This window comes from Phyllobates terribilis, unplaced genomic scaffold, assembly GCF_046119375.1.
Source record: "Phyllobates terribilis strain yellow unplaced genomic scaffold, ASM4611937v1 Scaffold_12__6_contigs__length_324123572, whole genome shotgun sequence".
Classification (NCBI taxonomy): Eukaryota; Metazoa; Chordata; class Amphibia; order Anura; family Dendrobatidae; genus Phyllobates; species Phyllobates terribilis.
In genome coordinates this window covers 132,444,816-132,453,903 of record NW_027362772.1, presented here as the reverse complement: position 1 = coordinate 132,453,903, position 9,088 = coordinate 132,444,816, and positions in this window count along the sequence as shown.

The window sequence follows — 9,088 nt, the reverse complement described above, 5'->3', positions numbered from 1 at the left end:
GGGTAGGCACATCGCATTTTAGCCGGTGAAGTGGCAGGCCCAACGACTTCTGTAGAGATGTAAGTCGCTGAGCTGCGGGATGCGAACGGCGGAAGTGAGCACACAGCGACCGTGCCCTCTGCAGAAGGCCATCTAGTCTGGGATAGTGGGCTAAAAATTGCTGGACAACCAGGTTCAACACGTGAGCCATACAAGGCACGTGTGTGACATTGCCCCGGCGAAGGGCCGCACCCAGGTTTGCAGCATTGTCGCACACGGCCTTCCCTGGTTTCAGGTCCAGTGGAGACAACCATTCATGAAATTGGTTCTCCAGAGCTGACCACAACTCCTCAGCTGTGTGACTCACATTTCCCAGACATTTCAATGTAAAAACCGCCTGATGACGTTGAGCCCTACTGCCAGCATAGTAAGGAGGTGTGCAGGATCCCATCTGCGCAGTTAGAAAGCTTGTGGCATGACCAAACAGGCTTTGGGTGCAGGTGGAAAACCGAGAGGAGGTTGAGGAGGCAGAAGCAGTGGAGGAACTTTGACATAAAGAGGATTGACGCACAACTCGTGGGGACGGCAAGACTTGGACAGCAGCCCCTTGTCCTGCTGTCACCATAGTTACCCAGTGCCCAGTCAGCGACATGTAACGCCCCTGTCCATGCCTACTCGTCCAAGTGTCTGTGGTGAAATGCACCCTGTCACACACAGAGTTTCTCAAAGAAGCGGTGATGTTGTGTGCGACATGCTGGTGGAGCGCAGGCACACCTTTCTTTGAGAAGTAGTGCCGACTGGGCATCTGGTACTGGGGCACTGCGACGGACATAAGGTCTCGAAAATCCTCTGTGTCCACCAGGCGGAAAGGCAGCATTTCTGTAGCAAAGAGCTTGCAGATGGTGAAATTCAACCTCTTAGCTTTCTCATGGCTAGGAGGAAATGGTCTTTTACTTGTTCACATCTGAGGGACCGAGGGCTGGCTATTGTGCTTAGACGGGGTTGATAAGGGTGTCCCCGGCAAACTGCCGGTCTGTGAGGAAGATGCAGGCGGACATGTTAGGTTGCCTTGATCCAAAGGTGGTGCTATCGATGTCGGACAGCGCTCAACACCAGCTGGTGTTACCACCTCCAAAGAAAATGATGACCTGCCAATCAGGCTGGCTGTTGCGGGTAAAGAGGTGGCAGGTCTGCGCCCCAAAACAGGTGTGACTGCTGTCCCCCCAGTCACAGAGGATGAAGAGGCCGCGGATGCACAAGATATGGCAGACGGTGGTTGGCCCGGCCGGCTTGGCCGCATTGTAGCACACTGAGCTTCCCACTGCAACTTATGCTTCATGTCCATGTGCCGGTTCATGCATGAAGTACTCAAACTATGTATTTTTTGGCCTCTACTTAGCTTTTGCTGACAAATGTTACAGATAACACGAGTTGGGTCATCTTTATCGATCTGAAAAAATGCCCAGGCTATGCAAGGCTTAGCACCCATGCGACCTGAAGAGCCACCACGACTTGTGGTGAGAGGCAGAGTTGTGTTTGAGGATGCAGTTGTTGACGTGCTTCCAGTACTACGTCTCTGTCCAGGAAGGCGCAACCTGACCTCGTCGTCACTAGCATCTTCCTCCACCTCCTCTGCTGACCTCATCTCTTGGCTGACTGTGGGTTGACAGTAAGTGGGATCTCCAACCTCATCATCATCACCCTGTGCGTTATCACACCCGTCGTCCTCAGAGCCAGCCTGTTCCTGCCCTGACAAAAAACTAAAGTTGTCGCTCCAATCAGGTATTTGAGTCTTATCATCGTCTTCCTCATTGTCTCCACCAACAGGAGTTACAGTTTGGGAATGAGGGTCTACATTATGGTCAGAACCTTCTGCGTCTGGTCCTGGATCCGACTCATAAAGATTCTGGGCATCAGTGCAGATCATTTCCTCGTCTGGATTCACAGAAGCGCTGGAGTCTACCTCTGATTCCCAGGCTATAGTATAAGTAAACAGCTCTGCAGACTCAACCATCTGTTCTACCTCATACTCAGACGGGCAGCTGGAGATTTGGGAGCTGTGAGGAAGCAAGTGCGATTGGGGTGACACCTTTGAGGACTGGAGTATTTGTGATGTTGAAGTTGATGTGGAGGAGAGCCCACTTAAAGGAGCACTTGATATCCGTTGAAGCACCTGCTGTTTTTGTGCCTCATCTGGAATTTGTAGCGATTGGCGTGGCCGTAAGAAAGGGATCTTATCACATTGTCCGCTAAAAGAAGTAGACATTTTAGTTTGGCTGGAAGATGGTCTTTCTTCTGCAGATGTTACTGTTGCTTTAACACCTACCCCACGGACACAACCTTTTTTCCCCTTCCCAACACGCCTATTCCCCTTTCCACCAGCAGCAGGCCTTTTTCCACTCATTTTGGTGGTTAACTAATTCACAACTCTGGAGTTGTTTGCACAAAAAAACAATGGATGGGAACCGAGCAGAGCTGAGTGGCCAAACTGTGGTATTAGGCCAAAACTATTGGCTGGGTTAGATGCAGAAAAAAATTATATTCAATTTGCAACCTGATGGAGGTCAGTATAGATGGACTAATAGAACAAGTCCCACACACAGCTAGATGCCCAAATATTTTTTCAGAGGTAGATGCAGAAAATTTTTTTATTCAGTTTGCAACCTGATGGAGGTCAGTATAGATGGAGTAATAGAACAAGTCCCACACACTGCTACAAGCCCAATATTTTTTCAGAGGTAGATGCAGAAAAAAAATATATTCAGTTTGCAACCTGATGGAGGTCAGTATAGATGGACTAATAGAGAAAGTCCCACACACTGCTAGAAGGCCAAATATTTTTTCAGAGCTAGATGCAGTCAAAAAATTATTTTGAATTTGCAACCTGATGGAGGGCAGTATAGGTGGACTAATAGAACAAGTCCCACACACTGCTAGAAGGCCAAATATTTTTTCAGAGCTAGATGCAGAAAAAAATTATATTCAGTTTGCAACCTGATGGAGGTCTGTATAGATGGAATAATAGAACAAGTCCCACACACAGCTAGAAGCCCAAATATTTTTTCAGAGGTAGATGCAGATAAAAATTATTTTTAATTTGCAACCTGATGGAGGTCAGTATAGATGGACTAATAGAGAAAGTCCCACACACTGCTAGAAGGCCAAATATTTTTTCAGAGCTAGACGCATATAAAAATTATTTTTAATTTGCAACCTGATGGAGGTCAGTATAGATGGACTAATAGAGAAAGTCCCACACACTGCTAGAAGGCCAAATATTTTTTCAGAGATAGATGCAGATAAAAATTATATTCAATTTGCAACCTGATGGAGGTCAGTATAGATGGACTAATAGAACAAGTCCCACACACAGCTAGAAGCCCAAATATTTTTTCAGAGGTACTGTAGATGCAGATAAAAATTATTTTTAATTTGCAACCTGATGGAGGTCAGTATAGATGGACTAATACAACAAGTCCCACAAACAGCTAGAAGCCCAATATTTTTTCAGAGGTAGATGCAGAAAAAAATATATTCAGTTTGCAACCTGATGGAGGTCAGTATAGATGGAGTAATAGAACAAGTCCCACACACAGCTAGAAGCCCAAATATTTTTTCAGAGGTAGATGCAGATAAAAATTATTTTTAATTTGCAACCTGATGGAGGTCAGTATAGATGGACTAATAGAGAAAGTCCCACACACTGCTAGAAGGCCAAATATTTTTTCAGAGCTAGATGCAGATAAAAATTATTTTTAATTTGCAACCTGATGGAGGTCAGTATAGATGGACTAATAGAGAAAGTCCCACACACTGCTAGAAGGCCAAATATTTTTTCAGAGCTAGATGCAGATAAAAATTATATTCAATTTGCAACCTGATGGAGGTCAGTATAGATGGACTAATAGAACAAGTCCCACACACAGCTAGAAGCCCAAATATTTTTTCAGAGGTATTGTAGATGCAGATAAAAATTATTTTTAATTTGCAACCTGATGGAGGTCAGTATAGATGGACTAATACAACAAGTCCCACACACAGCTGGAAGCCCAATATTTTTTCAGAGGTAGATGCAGAAAAAAATATATTCAGTTTGCAATCTGATGGAGGTCAGTATAGATGGAGTAATAGAACAAGTCCCACACACAGCTAGAAGCCCAAATATTTTTTCAGAGGTAGATGCAGATAAAAATTATTTTTAATTTGCAACCTGATGGAGGTCAGTATAGATGGACTAATAGAGAAAGTCCCACACACTGCTAGAAGGCCAAATATTTTTTCAGAGCTAGATGCAGATAAAAATTATATTCAATTTGCAACCTGATGGAGGTCAGTATAGATGGACTAATAGAACAAGTCCCACACACAGCTAGAAGCCCAAATATTTTTTCAGAGGTACTGTAGATGCAGATAAAAATTATTTTTAATTTGCAACCTGATGGAGGTCAGTATAGATGGACTAATACAACAAGTCCCACACACAGCTAGAAGCCCAATATTTTTTCAGAGGTAGTTGCAGAAAAAAATATATTCAGTTTGCAATCTGATGGAGGTCAGTATAGATGGAGTAATAGAACAAGTCCCACACACAGCTAGAAGCCCAAATATTTTTTCAGAGGTAGATGCAGATAAAAATTATTTTTAATTTGCAACCTGATGGAGGTCAGTATAGATGGACTAATACAACAAGTCCCACACACAGCTAGAAGCCCAATATTTTTTCAGAGGTAGATGCAGAAAAAAATATATTCAGTTTGCAATCTGATGGAGGTCAGTATAGATGGAGTAATAGAACAAGTCCCACACACAGCTAGAAGCCCAAATATTTTTTCAGAGGTAGATGCAGATAAAAATTATTTTTAATTTGCAACCTGATGGAGGTCAGTATAGATGGACTAATAGAGAAAGTCCCACACACTGCTAGAAGGCCAAATATTTTTTCAGAGGTAGATGCAGATAAAAATTATTTTTAATTTGCAACCTGATGGAGGTCAGTATAGATGGACTAATAGAGAAAGTCCCACAAACTGCTAGAAGGCCAAATATTTTTTCAGAGCTAGATGCAGATAAAAATTATATTCAATTTGCAACCTGATGAAGGTCAGTATAGATGGACTAATAGAACAAGTCCCACACACAGCTAGAAGCCCAAAAATTTTTTCAGAGGTATTGTAGATGCAGATAAAAATTATTTTTAATTTGCAACCTGATGGAGGTCAGTATAGATGGACTAATAGAGAAAGTCCCACACACTGCTAGAAGGACAAATATTTTTTCAGAGCTAGATGCAGAAACAAATTATATTCAGTTTGCAACCTGATGGAGGTCAGTATAGATGGACTAATAGAGAAAGTCCCACACACTGCTAGAAGGCCACATATTTTTTCAGAGGTAGATGCAGAAAAAAATATATTCAGCTTGCAACCTGATGGAGGTCTGTATAGATGGATTAATAGAACAAGTCCCACACACAGCTAGAAGCCCAATATTTTTTCTGAGGTAGATGCAGAAAAAAATATATTCAGTTTGCAACCTGATGGAGGTCAGTATAGATGGACTAATACAACCAGTCCCACACACAGCTAGAAGCCCAATATTTTTTCAGAGGTAGATGCAGAAAAAAATATATTCAGTTTGCAACCTGATGGAGGTCTGTATAGATGGATTAATAGAACAAGTCCCACACACAGCTAGAAGCCCAAATATTTTTTCAGAGGTAGATGCAGAAAATTTTTTTATTCAGTTTGCAACCTGATGGAGGTCAGTATAGATGGAGTAATAGAACAAGTCCCACACACTGCTACAAGCCCAATATTTTTTCAGAGGTAGATGCAGAAAAAAAATATATTCAGTTTGCAACCTGATGGAGGTCAGTATAGATGGACTAATAGAGAAAGTCCCACACACTGCTAGAAGGCCAAATATTTTTTCAGAGCTAGATGCAGACAAAAAATTATTTTGAATTTGCAACCTGATGGAGGTCAGTATAGGTGGACTAATAGAACAAGTCCCACACACTGCTAGAAGGCCAAATATTTTTTCAGAGCTAGATGCAGAAAAAAATTATATTCAGTTTGCAACCTGATGGAGGTCTGTATAGATGGAATAATAGAACAAGTCCCACACACAGCTAGAAGCCCAAATATTTTTTTCAGAGGTAGATGCAGATAAAAATTATTTTTAATTTGCAACCTGATGGAGGTCAGTATAGATGAACTAATAGAGAAAGTCCCACACACTGCTAGAAGGCCAAATATTTTTTCAGAGCTAGACGCATATAAAAATTATTTTTAATTTGCAACCTGATGGAGGTCAGTATAGATGGACAAATAGAGAAAGTCCCACACACTGCTAGAAGGCCAAATATTTTTTCAGAGCTAGATGCAGATAAAAATTATATTCAATTTGCAACCTGATGGAGGTCAGTATAGATGGACTAATAGAACAAGTCCCACACACAGCTAGAAGCCCAAATATTTTTTCAGAGGTACTGTAGATGCAGATAAAAATTATTTTTAATTTGCAACCTGATGGAGGTCAGTATAGATGGACTAATACAACAAGTCCCACAAACAGCTAGAAGCCCAATATTTTTTCAGAGGTAGATGCAGAAAAAAATATATTCAGTTTGCAACCTGATGGAGGTCAGTATAGATGGAGTAATAGAACAAGTCCCACACACAGCTAGAAGCCCAAATATTTTTTCAGAGGTAGATGCAGATAAAAATTATTTTTAATTTGCAACCTGATGGAGGTCAGTATAGATGGACTAATAGAGAAAGTCCCACACACTGCTAGAAGGCCAAATATTTTTTCAGAGCTCGATGCAGATAAAAATTATTTTTAATTTGCAACCTGATGGAGGTCAGTATAGATGGACTAATAGAGAAAGTCCCACACACTGCTAGAAGGCCAAATATTTTTTCAGAGCTAGATGCAGATAAAAATTATATTCAATTTGCAACCTGATGGAGGTCAGTATAGATGGACTAATAGAACAAGTCCCACACACAGCTAGAACCCAAATATTTTTTCAGAGGTATTGTAGATGCAGATAAAAATTATTTTTAATTTGCAACCTGATGGAGGTCAGTATAGATGGACTAATAGAGAAAGTCGCACACACTGCTAGAAGGCCAAATATTTTTTCAGAGCTAGATGCAGAAAAAAATTATATTCAGTTTGCAACCTGATGGAGGTCAGTATAGATGGACTAATAGAGAAAGTCCCACACACTGCTAGAAGGCCACATATTTTTTCAGAGGTAGATGCAGAAAAAAATATATTCAGCTTGCAACCTGATGGAGGTCTGTATAGATGGATTAATAGAACAAGTCCCACACACAGCTAGAAGCCCAATATTTTTTCAGAGGTAGATGCAGAAAAAAATATATTCAGTTTGCAACCTGATGGAGGTCAGTATAGATGGAATAATACAACAAGTCCCACACACAGCTAGAAGCCCAATATTTTTTCAGAGGTAGATGCAGAAAAAAATATATTCAGTTTGCAACCTGATGGAGGTCTGTATAGATGGATTAATAGAACAAGTCCCACACACAGCTAGAAGCCCAATATTTTTTCAGAGGTAGATGCATAAAAAAATATATTCAGTTTGCAACCTGATGGAGGTCAGTATAGATGGACTAATACAACTAGTCCCACACACAGCTAGAAGCCCAATATTTTTTCAGAGGTAGATGCAGAAAAAAATATATTCAGTTTGCAACCTGATGGAGGTCTGTATAGATGGATTAATAGAACAAGTCCCACACACAGCTAGAAGCCCAATATTTTTTCAGAGGTAGATGCAGAAAAAAATATATTCAGTTTGCAACCTGATGGAGGTCAGTATAGATGGACTAATACAACAAGTCCCACACACAGCTAGAAGCCCAATATTTTTTCAGAGCTAGATGCAGAAAAAAATTGTATTCAATTTGCAACCTGATGGAGGTCAGTATAGATGGACTAATAGAATGATGCTATGCCCAAAAGATTTTACTTCACTAGGTGCAGTAAAAAAATTGGTATTCTATACACAGGTGGTATATCTTGCAACACAGATAGGCTACTCCACTGACTAACACACTCTGCAATAGGCCAAAAAGGATTAGCTTTGCTAGATTCAGCCAAATGCTGTGAAAAAAACTTGCACAGCACTGGCACAGACCTGCCTGGCAAAAACTGATAGGAACTGATGTAACCTAGTCCTGAAAAGGACTCCAATTACAATTAGTCTTTACTCCCACAATCTATCTATTTAAGAGCACAGACCTGCCTGATAAAAGTCGTAGGAAATGCTGTAACCTAGTCCTTAAAAGGACTGCAATCACAACTATTCCCTACTCCCAAGTTATCTGTAGATTTGTGCGAAAATTGGCTTGAAATTAACAAGGTATAGCGCACACAGCAACAGCGGTGCCGTCTAACACGCAGCTGCAGCAGGGAGAAAATGGTGGCGACGGGGAAAATGGCTTGGTCTTATAGGGCAAGGACATGTGACATACACTGCCAATGACACATGCCCTTGCTTGTGTGAAAAAAAGCACTTCGCTCCGTGTGTGCGCTGCTGATAGGCTGACAGATTGCACCTCCCCACTGTAAATGCGGGAAAGAGAAAAAAAAAATGGAGATCTTCATTGTTCCTGCAGAGATCCATCCCCTGCCCCTCCCCCTACCCCGCTGTACACTCAAACTGCGTATTAACATTAATTTTCATCATTGCTGAGAAAAAATCCAGTTATGATTTTGGTGCACGAACAGTTATCGAACATAATCTCGAACAGCCGAATTTTTCTCAAATTGTTTGTGTACGCCGAACGGCTCGAACACCGCCCAAAACAGCTCGAATTTGAGATTGGCGAACAGTTCGAGTAGAACAACGCTCATCTCTAGTTACCACCTCCAAAGAAAATGATGACCTGCCAATCACGCTGGCTGTTGCGGGTAAAGAGGTGGCAGGTCTGCGCCCCAAAACAGGTGTGACTGCTGTCCCCCCAGTCACAGAGGATGAAGAGGCCGCGGATGCACAAGATATGGCAGACGGCGGTGGGCCCGGCCGGCTAGGCCGCATTGTAGCACACTGAGCTTCCCACTGCAACTTATG